Source organism: Furipterus horrens, unplaced genomic scaffold (genome assembly GCF_987537825.1).
Source record: "Furipterus horrens unplaced genomic scaffold, mFurHor1.1.pri manual_scaffold_8, whole genome shotgun sequence".
In the NCBI taxonomy this organism is placed as follows: domain Eukaryota; kingdom Metazoa; phylum Chordata; class Mammalia; order Chiroptera; family Furipteridae; genus Furipterus; species Furipterus horrens.
This window is the reverse complement of record NW_028327178.1, coordinates 29680305-29696035: the sequence shown is the minus strand read 5'-3', so window position 1 is coordinate 29696035 and position 15731 is coordinate 29680305.

Here is a 15731-nt window from a genome sequence, read left to right as displayed (position 1 = left end):
CTGCTGATGATCACAAGAGAGGAACATTGTGGTCATTGGGGATAATGAAAAAGCATACCAGAATCAGTCAACAGATAAAATCAGGCTATATAGTGCCAGAGGTAAACTTCACCTGGATCAATATTTTTCCAAGCCAGCTTTGGTTAAGTGGCCCCTACAGCGTCATTCTTTCCAGCCTGGGAAATGGGCACATGAATGCTAGCTATTACCATACACAGAGGTCTCTGCCCTCCTGTCTGTTATTATGCCACAGCTGTAAGAGCATGACTTTAGGGTATTCACATTCATTCTCATTCAAGTGTCTGACTCACCATCTTGCCCAAAGAACAAAGCCATCTTTCTTCACTTCTTACTTAATAAATCTTTTTCTTAAAGTCACCAACAAGCTAATATTTTAAGTAGTTTAATAAGTAATTATTTGAAGATATGTCAAAGTAATCATAAATTTATTTCTAAGGTTAGATTGTGTGAGAAAGTACATTTTGCTATTTCCAAGGAGTGATGTTTTAAGTTACCTTTCTACTCAAGGAGAGTGTGTCATCTCACTGACTATGCAGAGCTTCCTCCTTGACCTTCAGTGCTCATAAGAAGAGTCTAATAACTGGGGCACTTTTGGTTGCAGGATTCATCTAACATTCAATGAGGAAAAGTTGTTTTGATCACCACTTCTATGCTAGATGCTGTGTTATAGAAAACGCAAGGTTTTACTGATGACTTGATAATTCAAGAAAAATGTTACTAAATAGTTCTTTAGTGTACATCAGCACTGTACCATGAAACATTGTCATAAGACAGAAGGAATTTTCTCAAAAATGCAGTTCAAAAGCGCCTTTCTAGAAAACATCCTATTTCCCAGAACAACTTGGGTGTGGATAGGGGAATAATTGAGGAAATGGAAGTTTTGGAAAGATAAATCTCCTTTGAAGTCATTTAATTTCTTGACTACATTTGATTCAGAATCAAAATATTTCGGCAATAGAGTAGAAGAAAAATATGTTTCTCCAGCTTCTACTGGAGAAATTATACTTTCTCACTTAAAATAGACACATAAAAAGAAATAAAAACTCCTTTGTGTGGAAAATGGTTTGTCCCCAAATCTGGCTCATCTGGAGGAAGCCGCACAGATGGTCTGGTCTGCTGCAGGATCGTGGTTCTGTGCCCTGCATGACGCACCCAAGAAGATACGTCAGCATCTGTTCATTTCTTTTTGCTTCCACGATTGTAGTCATAGGTAGCAATGTTCATTAACATTCTTTTGTCACTAGACCTTGGCAGAAAAATGAATGTTATCTTCGAGCTAAATTAGAGATTATTTCCCCTATAGTTTCACATTCAGATTAATAAAGGAATGCTTTAAAAATACTTTTGCAAGCTTGACAAAAGTTGAGATGACTTTACTTAGAAAGATCTTCGGTCAAAGTCTAGTAAATCATTTTTTCAAAAGTGAATATCAAACTAATTTATCAGAAAGGAAAAACTGGGATATGCAATTGACTATTCTTATACATGGTCATTTGTTAAAATATTGTCATGGGATATTTCTGCATATAAAATGCCTGTGAGGATGGATATTTAAAATGTACTTCAGCACATAGATTTGATCTGTTTTTATGGTTTGCAGTTGGCTCATATAAATACTACTAAGAATGAAGGATAACTTTAATAATGGGAAATTTGATTTCTTGACCCACAGTCCAGCAAATAGATTTATGCAAATCTGAGGAGGTGAACTCCTGCATGGAAAGCAGCTGTCTCCCCAGACTGCACACAATACAGATTTCAGTGTTCCTACTCAATCGTTTCCTGAGTTTTAGTTTATAGTTACAGTGAGCTACCATTCATTTATAGTGAACCTCATATATGTAACTGGACTAAAACCTACTGAAGAGCAGGTATAGTATCTTATCTATTTTGGTATTTCTAACAGCTTCCAACATGCATAACATAGGATTGTCCATTCATGTGCACAACGATGTTCATATTGTGGGCTCCCTCTGTGCTAGGCCCTGTCATGGGTGCTAATGTACCAGAATGAACCAGTCAGAGATCCCTGAGTTTTTATTACTCTGTCAGGAGACAGGGAGAAAATAAATATATAAGACATAGAGTATGTTTAAAAATAGAAAGTTCTATGAAGGAAAAAAGAAAGCATAGTAAGGGCATAGAGAATATCATGATTTGGAGGGTAAAATGCATTTAGGATTCCCACAGAAGGTCTCACCAACACAGTGCTATGGAATGAATTTTGACCCTCAAAAGTAGTGTGTTGAATCCCTAACCTTTAAAAAAATAAATGTTCATTGATTTTAGAGAGAAAGAGAGAAACATCGATGTGAGAGATAAACATCAATTGGTTGCCTCCCATATGTGCCTTCACCAGGGACCAAACTCACAATCCAGATATGTGCCCTGAGCAGGAATCAGTCAAACTCCCAACCTTGTCATGTACAGGATGATGCTCCACTCCAACCAACTGAGCCACACCAGCCAGGGCAAAGCCCTAACCTTGAATGTGATACCAGAGTGCGTTCTCTCTCTCTCTCTCTCTCTCTCTCTCTCTCTCTCTCTCTCTCTCTCTCTCTCTCTCTCTCTCTCTCTCTCTCTCTCTCTCTCTCTCTCTCTCTCTCTCTCTCTCTCTCTCTCTCTTCCATGTAAGGACACAACAAGAAGGTGCTATCTGCAAGCCAGGAAAAGTAGTCTCACCAGAAATCAAATCAGCCAGAGCCTTGACCTTAGTCTTCCAGCCTCCAGCACTGTGAGAAAACAGTTTTCTGTTGTTTAAGCCGTCCAGTCCATGGTCTTCTGTTGTGGTTACCCAAGCAGACTAACATTGGAGGTCATATCTGAATAGCACAATGCAGGTGAGAGGGTGCAGGAGCATGCCAAGTAGACATCTGATGGAGAGGCCTTCCAGGTCTAGGCAAAAGCCAGTCTAAGGCCTTGAGTCTCAGGATGCTGTGGTAATTTACATGAAATTATCTCTAATTCTTAGAATGTCCAAGGCAAAATAATGAACTTTCTAGGCCTTCCATTTACCAAGACTCTTGTATGACTGATGGGATCAGCTATTTCCAAAGGCCAAACTTGAAAAGAAAGTGTAACTTTCCCGGTAAATGATTAAAACCAATTATTTTTCCTTTGCCCATGTTATTAGGCTTCTAACAAAAAGTTGAATTATTTATTCACTGAGCATAATATTAAAAGAACCTTATGTATCAGATCATCTAGTGCCTGGCTAGGTCAAAAGCCACCTCTGAGAGCTAAGAAAGTGGTATGATCCCCACTTTGGAATAAGGAGAGTAAGAGTCAAACATGTAAGTCACCTAGAAAGGGCCTTCTGTCTCCAAAGGCAATGCCTTTTATAAACCACGCAGTTCTAGGTACACATCAGCATGAATGAATTGCTCCAGAATTATCTTCTCTGCCACAGTCTGCTTCTAGTTGTAACTTTAAAATTTCTGTAAATTCTAAAGAAATTCAGCAGGGACATGTTTTTGTCTTGTGGAAGATTTTATTACATTTTTTAAAAACATCTCTGAAAAATGTAGACAGGACTTTCTGACCTGTAATTGATAATTGCACCTTCTAAAGTGTAAAAGCTTTAAAAATCCTAAACAACAAATAAATCTAATTTTCTCTCTCAGTTAACTCTATGATATATAACAGCATCACTTTGAAGTACTCCCTTGCCATTTGTAAGTAGCATGGAGAACAGACAAAGTGATAGCAACACAATAACCATCATGCCAGGAAGAAACTTCGTCTGCCTGCATACAGGTGCGCCTTTCTGCCTACAGGCTGACAGAGTCTTGGAGTTGAATGAACACAGGTCATGTCACCAGAAAGACTTGTTTGAATTCAGATTTTGGCACTGACAGATAATGTAGCCTAGGTGGATTTATTTAACCCATTTAAACTGAGCAATTATGGTAACCTGGCAAGATTGTTGTGAGGGGTAGCAATACATGTAAACTGCTTAGTGTATTACTCACCATAAATGATCTCTGGTATTCAAAGAGGCATATTCTGCCCCACAGTGTCTCCAAAGCCTGCATTTTAAAGTTGGAAATGTACTCTTGATAAACATTACATTCCCTTGACTTCATCCTAACTTTAGGATAAATCATTATTTCCATTAAATAAAGGAAGAAATAGAGACAAATGAAACGTAAATGTTTCTCCAAGTTGACGTATTTCCTGTTAATATTGAAGTCCTCTGATGATATAGCTTTACTCAGTGCTCATGTTATTAGGCTTCTAACAAAAAATTGAATTATTTATTCACTAAGCAAGATATTTAAAGAGCCTCATTTTAAAAAAGCAATGTAGTAATTGCAAGTAACTGTCAATGGTTAATTTAGTTTGGGGGAGTTTGAGTAATTTTAATTTTATTCTTTATATTTTTTGTTCTTCAAGATTTCTTTGAATATGTAAGACTTCTGTTAGCAGATTTTTAAAGTTATTAAAAGTAATGGCAACTTAATTTTTAGGAAAACAGCTTATGTTCATCTACAAAGTCATCCTGAGTAATAATAAAAACCTAGGTTATATACCATAGAATGCTGGCTGATAAGATTTAATGTTTTATATATCTATTTTCTCATAGTTTAATAGAATATACTAGTTTATATCAGAGAGTTGAGTTAAATGAATATTATCTATGAAAAGACATTTTGCTGAAAATGTCTTTTAGTATGCTGAACATTAAGAGATGAGATAAAACAATAAGAGAGTATATTCATTCATACAGTATATTTATCAAATTTTTGCTGCCACCCAGTGGCTGCCCAATCTGTTTTACATATATTGTTCACCTTGCTCATTGACTGAAGTTGCTCTTGAAGAACAATACATCATTTGTAGGTCAACTCAGCCTGCCCTGAAGACCATGGTTTTCTAGTTCTAAGAATGACTGCTTAAACCATGTCAGGTAACAGAAAATCTTTCAATAGAACAGTTCTACAGTGTTTTGGGTCTACATAAATCAGTTGCCAGTACACCCCGTTTGTTCCACAAATTCTAGAATCACTTTCTTGCTATAGCACAGTCCTCCTTAAGCTGGTGTTCCATGAGCCCTGTGCAAGGGACAGTTGCCACACGGTAGCAATCTTTTACACCCACTCACTGAATTAGATCCTGTCATCTTTAACTCTCTGAGAAGAGACCAAATTACACTTGAAAATCCCCAGAGGGTAGCCAACTGCTGTTCTACGGGAACACAAATAAATGAAAAGGGACTAGCATGTTTGCTACTGGCTGAAGAAAACTCCCCAGAGTATGATTTGAATGAAAACAAGTAAAAGCATGAAGGAAAAGTAGGAAAAAAAAAACAACTGAACAAGTTCCAATTTCAGTGCAAAGAAATTTTAGAAAACAAGCCACATCTAGAAAATGAAATGAGAAGTGTAAAAGCAAAATATGTAAATCGGTGTGTGCATAGGTTTGCAAAAGTCTTGAGAAGAGAGTGTAGAGATACACGCCAAAATATTTTCATTTTTTATATGATGTAGATGAAATAAAAAGGGAAACTACCTTCCATCTCTTTTGTTACAGTGAATGTACATAACAATAAATATGTATATTTTAAAGCCTATGAAATATCTATTGTGAAATCAAGAAACATATAATAAGTACTGGTCCAGTGGCTCCTTCTTTCATTTCTTTGGGTACAAGGAGAGAAAAACAACCTGGAATTGACTTCAGGGCTGTCAAAGGTCATTTTCCCCAAAGGAGACATGAATGTAAGAAAGGGTGACAGCTGCGCTTGCTCAACTGAAAGCAAGGCAATTTAGGGACTAAATAGCACCCAGACCTGACAAATGTAAAGTGGAAACTTTTTTTGTAAAGTATATTTTATTGATTTTACTGTTATCGTTGTCCCAATTTTCCCCCTTTGCCCCCCTCTGCCCAGTACCCCCTTCCAAGGCTCCAGCATCCGCTCCTAGTTCATGTCCATGGGTCATGAGTATAAGTTCTTTGGCTTCTTCCTTTCCTATACTATTGTTAGCATCCCCCTGTCTAGTTTGTTCCTACCAATTATGCTTCTTAATCTCTGCATTATCTGCCCCATTCTCTCCCTTCCCCTTTCAACTGATAACCCTCCAAATGATCTTCACCTTTGTGATTTTGTTCCTATCCTAGTTGTTTGCTTAGTTTGTTTTTGTTTATATATTTTAGATTCAGTTGTTGATAGTTATGAATCTGTTGTCATTTTACTGTTCATAGTTTTGATCTTTTTTTTCTTAAATAAGTCCCTTTAACATTTCATATAATAAGGGCTTGGTGATGATGAATTCCTTTAGCTTTACCTTGTCTGGGAAGAACTTTTTCTGCCCTTCCAATCTAAATGATACCTTTGCTAAATAGAGTAATCTTGGTTGTAGGTCCTTACTTTTCATCACTTTGAATACTTCTTGCCAGCCCCTTCTGGCCTGCAATGTTTCTTTGGAGAACCAGCTGATAGTCTTATGGGAACTCCTTTGTAGGTAACTCTCTGCTTTTCTCTTGCTGCATTTAAGATTCTATCTTTAACCTTTAATAATGATGTGTCTTGGTGTGGTCCTCTTTGAGTCCAACTTGTTTGGGACTCTCTGTGCTTCCTGGACATATATGTCTGTTTCCTTCCCCAGGTTAGGGGAATTATTTTTCATTATTTCTTCAAATAAGTTTTTAATTTCTTGTTCTTCCTCTTCTCCTTCTGGCACCCCTATGATTTGGATGTTGGTACATTCAAATCATTGATTTGAACCCCAGCTTCTTTCCCATTACTGTTGTTTCCCTATATATTTTTCTTTATTTCACTTTGTGTAACCTTCATTTGTTCCTTTCTTTATTTTTTGCCATACTCTATGAGTTTCTGAGCATCCTCATCACCAGTGTTTTGAACTCTGCACCTGATAAGCTGGCTATCTCTGTTTTCTTTTTTTTCTGGGATTTTCTTCTGTTCTTTCATTCGGGCCATATTTCTTTGCCTGCTCAATTTGGCAGCCTCTCTGTTTTTGTTTCTGTGTATTAGGTAGAACTGCTTTTACTCCCTGTCCTAGTAGTGTGGCCTATGTGGCAAAGGCACCTGTTAATTGTGTGGGGCACAGCCTTAGGTAATTACCAGAGCAGGGCCACCCACTTCACCACTTTGTGGCTAGGTGGGGAGGGCCACTGCCTGGCCTCTGGTGATTTTCCCAGAACTCTTCCCATTTCCAGACACTTCATTCACTTCCTGTGTGCAATTGACACCCTTCCAGTTGCTGCCCTGGGGTTTGCATACATTCTAAGGCCACATGGGCCCTGCCCTGTAAATGGCAAAAATCCCCCTTACCCATCTAAATAAAAGTGATGCGGTTTCTTTAAATCCTTGGTTTTTGGACTTCCATGTAGCTCAATTTTCAGATGGTTTTCCTCGTTATTTGTTTTTGAGATCTGGTTGTAATTCGTCCTATGGTTGTTTTAAAGAGGTGAAGCGTGTCTACCTATGGCCTCCATCTTGACTGGAAGTCTAAAGTAGAGACATCTTTTAATTGAAAGGCAATTTACAAAGTTGAAGCCAGCACTAAATCAAGCTTTTAAAGGGGCAATCTCAAAAAGTAATTTTGGAACTAAAGGAAAATTAATTTTAAAAAAATGTTATGGAATAATGGCACATTGTAAATTCTGATTGAGCCATAGTGACTGACAATGTTTGCTCTGTACAGGGCAGACCAGGAAACCCATCAGTAATTGTGAAAATCATACTCATGACTGGTGCCTATGGGTTATTAATTCTAAAGCCAGGAAGTGGCTTTGAACCATCTGAGGGTAGGGTAAGGATTGGTCAGTTGTAAAGACTTGGGTTTTAATCTTTCATTCCTGTATAATCATTTTTGACCATATGTGAAGGTCTTAATTTAAGCTTAAAGGGATGGGCATGATTTTCACTTGATTTTTCTTGTCTCAGGTCTCTTGTCTTTGTGACTCCTTTGTGGTTTGCCTTGCTCCTGTCAGGTTTTAACTTTGGAAGTCTGTGACCTCAAAGGCATATGGAGATCTGCTTATTATTTGTATCTTCTTGGAGAATTAGCAAACCTAAAAGAGGTAGCCCTGACTTGGATAGCTTAGTAGATTAGAGAGTCATCCCAATAAAGTAGTGGTGCAGGTTCGATACCCTACAAGAAGCAATCAATGAACAAATAGATAAGTGGCACAACAAATTGATGACTCTCTTTCTCAAATCAATAAAAATTTTTGTTGCTTTCTATTGACCAATTTAGAAACATAAATGACTTATATTGTTAAATTGAGGACATATAAAATGATTTAGCACATGTATGTTTAATTTATGTTTTTTTTTTAATATGTAACTCATCACATTATGTTTTTTCTTGTTTTTTATTTTTTTGGTATTTTTTTACATGACCATTTAGTCTCCTTATACCCCTCTCCCCCAGCAGTCACCACATCGGTGTCCATGTCCATGAGCCCTTTTTCCTTTTTGCTCAAACTGCCTACCCCACAGCAAGCTGTCATCTGCTTTCCGTCTATGAGTCTGTCTCTGTTTTGCTGTTAGTTCAGTTTATTCATTATATTCAACATATGACTGAAATCATATGGTATTTGTCTTTCTCTGACTGGCTTATTTCACTTAGCATAATATTTTCCAGGTCCATCTATACTGTTGCAAAGGGTAAATTTTTCTTCCTTTTTACAGCCAAGTAGAATTCCACTGTGTAAATGGCCCATAGTTGTTTTATCCACTCATCTACTGATGGACATTTGGGCTGTTTCCATATCTTGGCGATTGTAAATAACACTGCGATGAACATAGAGGTGCTTATGTTCTTTCGATTTAGTGTTTTGGGTTCCTTCAGATATATTCCCAGAAGTGAGAATGCTGGGTCCAAAGGCAGATCACATAACTTACATTGTAATATTTTTAGAGATATTCTTATTTTACTTTGTAACAAACAAATTTGGGCATTAGGTCATTAAAGCTTTATTTAATATTCTATATTAGCTTGAAGCAAATGTTCTTAAATATTAGTATGCCAAGTATTAATGTGGATGCTTGTTAAAAGTTATATTGTGAGTTTCTGCCATAGTAAGTGGTATATTAGGAGTGGAAGCCAACAATCTATATATGCAACAGGCAACTCAGGTGATTCTGATATATGTAGTCTAAAGATCTGTAGTACATGGTTGTCATTTGTTTTTGCTATAACCTGATATGTAGGGTAACTCTACCGAGCTATTTTGGATTTAATTTCTGAAGAAAAGTGGACAGTGAAAGCCATAATACGGATACCTCTGAAAGGTTAAGCTTACATTGAGGAGGCTAATTCGTGCTTTTGTGGGAAAAGTATATGGGCTGGGACTTTGCAAAATTATGCAAGAGTTTGTTTCAGTATTGTACATAGGCAAATGATATCTTTTCCTTTTCTTGCTTTTCAGATTTAGTTTTAACTCCAGCATCCCTGTGTCTTTCATTTTACTTTTTAAAATTTATTTGACTGTTTACCCATAGTCAATTTGAGGAGAAGGATAAAAGTAAGTTTTTGACTAATTAAAATATACTCTGTGAGTTTTCATGTACTTAATAGTAATTTTCTTTTTTTTTAAAGTATATTTTATTGATTATGTTGTTACAGTAGTTCCATTTAGTAATTTTCTATTAGATTTTTTACTCAAGAGCATTTCATTTGAAAAGCAAATATATCTTCTTGTTTAAAATGAAGTCTCAATTTATTTTCTAACTTGTTATCAGTCCTTATGCTTAATCAACTAGAGTTACATAATTATTTTTCTCTTCTTATAAAAACTAGAAGTATGTATTTCTTGAAATTTCCATCATTGAACAACTATGTGTTATTCTAAATATCTTGTATCATCTTTGCTTACATATATGTGGAATCATATACCACAAATTTAATATGGTATTACCTTTATTACACTTCATTCATAGGGTTAATATTATTACATACAAAATATCCTGCAGCTGTTATTTGAATTTTCACAGCTAATTATCAAACAAAATTTTGGCTCATTGGATAACACTTGCTTTTGTAAATGCTAGTACACAATTTAACAATTTTAAGTTATGCCTTATCTACTTTTTCTACTCATATTTTCGAAATTAGTACTGATGGGCAGAATTTAAAAAGAAGAGAATATTTCAGATATTGGGTAGTTAACTGCTGTAGTGTTAAAAACTGACTGTTGTAAAGTGAACTAATTACATTTTTCTTATCCTCTAGGTTATAAAATAGTAACAAACCATACAAAATTAGATTGCAGATGAGGCCCTTAAGCTTTTGATCCACAGTGACCAGATGACCCTGAACACACTCATAAAAGACACAGCAATAAAGATTCTTTTGATGTGAATAATTGAGTTAACTTTGTTCTTGTTTTATTCCTAAGTATGGTTCTTTGAACCATTACAGACACAAATTTGACTCATTGTCTTCACGATGAATCTTTGTTGTTCTGTCCTCCTAAAATACACTGCCAGGTTTTCTCAAACTATGGAAAATTTACTATTTTACATATTCAGGTGGATTTGTCATAGGCATAAAGATGCTTGCTGAAAGAGAAGAGTGTGCTTATTTTTTGTTAACTTCCCCAGAGTGCTTTTTTACAGGTAAAATAGAAAGAACTTGGATTCTAGAGCCTCAGATCTGGGGTTTGAGTCACAGTTCTGTCATTACTGCAATGTGATTTTTAATTCTCTGATTATTAAATTTTTGCTAATTTCTACACATTATACTCAGGAATACAAAGAAAATGTATCATCATTATGTTCTGAGAACAGCATGAGGGGGATTCAGAAGTTAAATCTAGTCAAATCTGGTAGTCTCTGATCTAAATATTTAAAGTAACTTCTGAAAGTAAAGGTCCTCTTTTTTTTTTTTAATAATTGGCTTTATTTTTAGAGAAGTTTTAAAGTTACAGAAGACCTGAAGATACAGTAGAGATTTTCCATTTACCTGTACTTAGTTTTCCCTATTAATAACATCACACATTAGTATGGTATATTTATTATAATTAATTAATAAAACAATATTAACACATTATTATTAACTAAATTCCCTAGTTTATTCTCATTTCTTTAGCTTTACCTAATATGTTTTCTGTTTCAGGATACCATCGAGAATACTACGTTACATTTAGTCATCAAGTCTTCTTAGGCTCCTGTTGGCTGTGACAGTTTCCTGGACTTCTAGTTTTGGTGACTAGAAGTTTTGAGGAATACTGGTAAGGTATTTTATGGAATGCCCTTCTGTTGGAATTTGTTTTCTTTCTAATGATTAGATTGGGTGCGTGGGTTTTGGGGAGGAATAACAGAGGTAAAGTACCATTTTCATCATATCATATTAAAAGTTAATACTATCAACATGAATTAGCACTATTGATGTTGACCTTGATCACATGACTGAAATAGTGTTTGTCGAGTTTCTCTAATGTAAAATTATTCAAATTTCCCCCTTTCCATACTGTACTCTTTGAAAGGGATCCCATTCCACACTAAGGGAATGTCAGTTTCCTGGCAGCTATAACAAATTACCACAGACTCGGTGACTTAAAAACAATGTAAATGTATTCTTTCACAATTCTAGAAGCCATAAGTCTGATATTGAGGTTTTGGAAGTGTGATGCTCCCTCAGAAAGCTCTAGTGGAGAAGCCTTTTTGCATCTCCAAGCTCCAGGTCTTTTTTAGCCTTTGTAGCATAACACCAATCTCTGCTGTGGCCTTCACAGGGCCTTCTCCACGGTCTTCTCTTCCTTTAAGGGCATTCTTCATTGGAGGTAGGGCTCCCCTGTATAATCCAGGATGTTCTCATTTTAAGATCCTTAACATAATTACATATTTTAAAATAAGATCACACCAACAGATTCCAAGTAGACATATCTCTGGCAGCCTCTATTCAACTCACACTACGCCCTCCTTAGGTACAGAATATTTATAAAAATTACTTCAAGAAAGATCATTTCTCCCCCATTTTTGCATTTATTCAATCATGTCTCTATATCAGTATTGACTCGTGAATATTACTTTACTTTGTTGCTCAAATTGTTCTACTTTGGCCATTAGGAGCTTCTTCAGTTGACTCCTGTATTTCTTTGGACTATCCGCATTAATGTAGAATTTTGATTTTTATGAGAACTTTTTTATTTTCTGACACTATAAGATACTTAAGGCTTATCTTATATATTTCCTGTCCCAGTCTTAGAATCAGCCATTTTGCCAAGGAGCCTTATTCCTCTTATTGGAGAATGGTATTGGAAACCAAGATCTGGGCACTAGGTGTGTTCATTGCTACTGGGTTGTTATTGTTTCCAGGTCTTCTCAGCTGATAGAGCAAGGAAGTATATGTGGGTATTCTAAGTCCTGTACAATACATACAACCATGTATAAATAATTCTATATGTAAGAATCTATCTATATTAAGTTAAATGAAAGTTCATATTGATGTCTCCAACTCTAATCCATTACTACATTTATCTTCCTAGTCTTCTCCCCTTGCTTATTTCTAAATTCCTACTCCACAGTGAGAAAACTGGCTCTCACATCTACAATCCATTTATTTAATTCTTCAATTCCAATACACATGTGCAGCAGTATCAAAAGTGTCAGCCCATACCACAATGGGAAATAATTGTATTTATTATAATATAGTGCTTAAGTGGAGTTCCTATTGTCTAACAAACTCCACTAATTTTCATAGGTCAGACACTTTTCCTACAACCCCTCTCTATGAGGTTGTTTTATACATTTGTAATACCATTAGCTTCTTTTGACATGGCCTACGTTCCATTCTGCAATCCCCTGATCTCATAAGTGATTGTTTTTTAATTTGCTTACTTAATGCTTATCCTGGCTGGTTTGGCTCAGTGGATTGAGCGTCGGCCTGCGAGCTAAGTGTCGCTGGTTCGATCTTCCAGTCAGGGCACATCAGAGAAGGAAAACTCTGACTCCAAAAAACCTCCGCTGCCTTGCAGCATACCTCTTCAGGGGAAAGGCTAAGGGAGTAAACCCCGACAGAAAATCCAGAGCCGGAGTCCCTAAGGCGGTTTGACGTTGTAGTCAACACCCGCAACTCCTGCGGCGCACCTGAAGCCAAGCTGTATTGACTCCGTCTTTCCCTTGGACCCTTCAGCTGCGAAGAGAGGGGGGGTCTGCTGCATGGGCAACAGCAGACCCTCCATATCACCCTGCCCAGGCTCTGTAGCTTCAGTTTCACTGGAGAGGACACTCCAGCGTCATCGCAAGATGTCGATTCAACACAGAAGGAGACAGATACCGTGTCACTCCCGAGTCGGACTGCACAACCATTCTCGGCGGTGCAGATAGACTCTTAAGAAGCTACACCATTGTCTCTCGAGACGGACAGCTGCCGACGACGACTTAATGCTACTCCGTATGGGTTTTGACTAATGCATAATGTCATGTGTATATCATTATTGTATCATACAGAATAATTACACTGCCCTAAATATATCTTGTATTTTACCCATTCAACCTTTTATCTTCCCCAAACCCTTGGCTACCACTGATGTTTTTATTGTATTTATAGTTATCACTTCTAAAATATCATATAGTTGGAAGCATACATCATCTAGTCTTTTCACAATGTTTTCTTTCACTTTGCCAAGTGCATTTATGTTTTATTTGACAGCTTATTTCTTTTTATTACCAAGTAATATACTATTGTATGGGTTTATCACAGTTTATCCATTTATCAAAGAATATCTTGGTTGCTTTTGGTTTGGATAATTATGAGTTAAAGCTGCTATAAACATTTGCATGGAAGTTTTCATGTGGGCCTAAACTTTAAAATCAATTGGGTAAATATCTTAATGCATATTTGTTGAAATATATGGTAGACTGTGTTTAACTTCATAAGGAACTGGTGCACACTCCTCCAAAATATCTATATTATTTTGTATTCCTTTCAGTAATGAATGAGAATTCCTATTGTTCTGCATCCTCACAGCATTTGGTGTTGTCAGGTGTTTGAAGTTTAGCCATTCTAAAACATGTATAGTAGTATCTTGTTGTTTTAATTAACAGTTCTCTAATGACTTTTGACGTTCAGCATATTTTAATGTGGTGATTTGGCATCTGTATGTTCTTTGGTGACTCCTCTGTACCAATTTTTTGTTTATATTTTGAGTTTTTTTTTATTGTTGAGGTTTAAAAGTTATTTGTATATTTTAAAATTTGTTTTGCAAATGTTTTCTCCAAAACCATGGCTTGTATTTTAATTCTCTAATAGTGTTTATAGCAGAGTAGAAAAATTAATTTTAATAAATCCAACATTTTTAAGAATTATGCTTCAGTGTTGTTCATGAAAACATCAGTGAAACTAAGGTTACATAGACATTCTTTTGTGTTTCTTTTAGAAGTTGTATGGTTTTGATTTTACATTTAGGTATTTAACTGAATTTGAGTTAATTTTTGTGAAAGGTATAAGGTCTGTGTCTAGTTTATTTTTTGCATATGAATGTCCATTTCTAGCATCATTTGCTGAAAAGATTGTCATTTTTCTATTGACTTTCCAGTGCTCCTTTGTCAAATATCAATCTACAGTATTAGTGCGGATCTGTTTATGGGTTCTTCATCATGGTCCATTGATCAATGCATCTATCCTTTTATGAATCCCATGGTGTCTTGATTATGGTAATTTTATAGGAATTCTTGAGTCAGGTAGTGTTGTCAGTCCTCTAACTTTCTTCTCCTTCTTCTTCAATGTCGTGTTCGCTCTTCCGGAATTAGGTTTGCATTGAATTTGTAAATCGAGTCCTGGCCGGATGGCTCAGCTGGTTAAAGCATTGTCCCCTACACCAAAGCATTGCAGGTTTGATTCCCAGTCAGGGTACATACCTAGGTTGCTAGTTCAATCCCTGGTCAGGGTGAATATGGGAGGCAACCAGTCAATGTTTCTCTCTCAAATTGATGTTTCTCTCTCTCTCTCTCTCTCTCTCTTCACCCTTTCTCTCTCTCTCTCCCCTTTCTTGTCTCTCTAAAATCCATAAAAGGATGTTCTTGGATGAGGATTTTAAAAAATCAATCAAGTTGAGAAAAATTGGCAACAATATTGAACTTCTTAAATCTATGAACATGTAGTATAATTTCATGCATTTATATTGTTTTTAATATTTTGAAATTAGAATTTTGTCATTTGATCCATACAGATCCTGCACCTATTTTGTTAGATTTCTGCCGAAGTATTGCATTTTCTTATACTATTGTGAAGAGTATTTTGATTCTCATTCTAAATTCCAATTGTTTATTGATGGTATATAAGAAAATACTTGACTATGTATAGTAACTTAGTATCCTAAGTCTGATGTTAACTGTAGACTTTTTGTTTTGTTTTGTTTTGTTTTATGTCAATTTAAGGAAGTTCTCTTCCTAGTTGCTGAGAGGTTGTTTCTTTTTTTAAATCATGAATGAATACTGAATTTTGAAACAATGAGTTTCTGTATCAATTGATATGATTGTACACTTTTTCCCTTTAGCCTGCCGATGTGATAGATTGAATTAATTGATTTTTTAATGTTGAACCAGTCTTGTATACTTCAAAAAATATCAGTTGACCGTTATGAATAATTCTTTTTTTTACATCATGGGATAAAACTTGCTAATATTTTGTTAAGGAATTTTGCATGTATGCTCCTGGGAGATATTGGTCTGCAGTTTAATGCTAGACTCTTGAAATGAGTTAGGAGGTGTTCTCTTTGATTCTATTTTCTGTAAA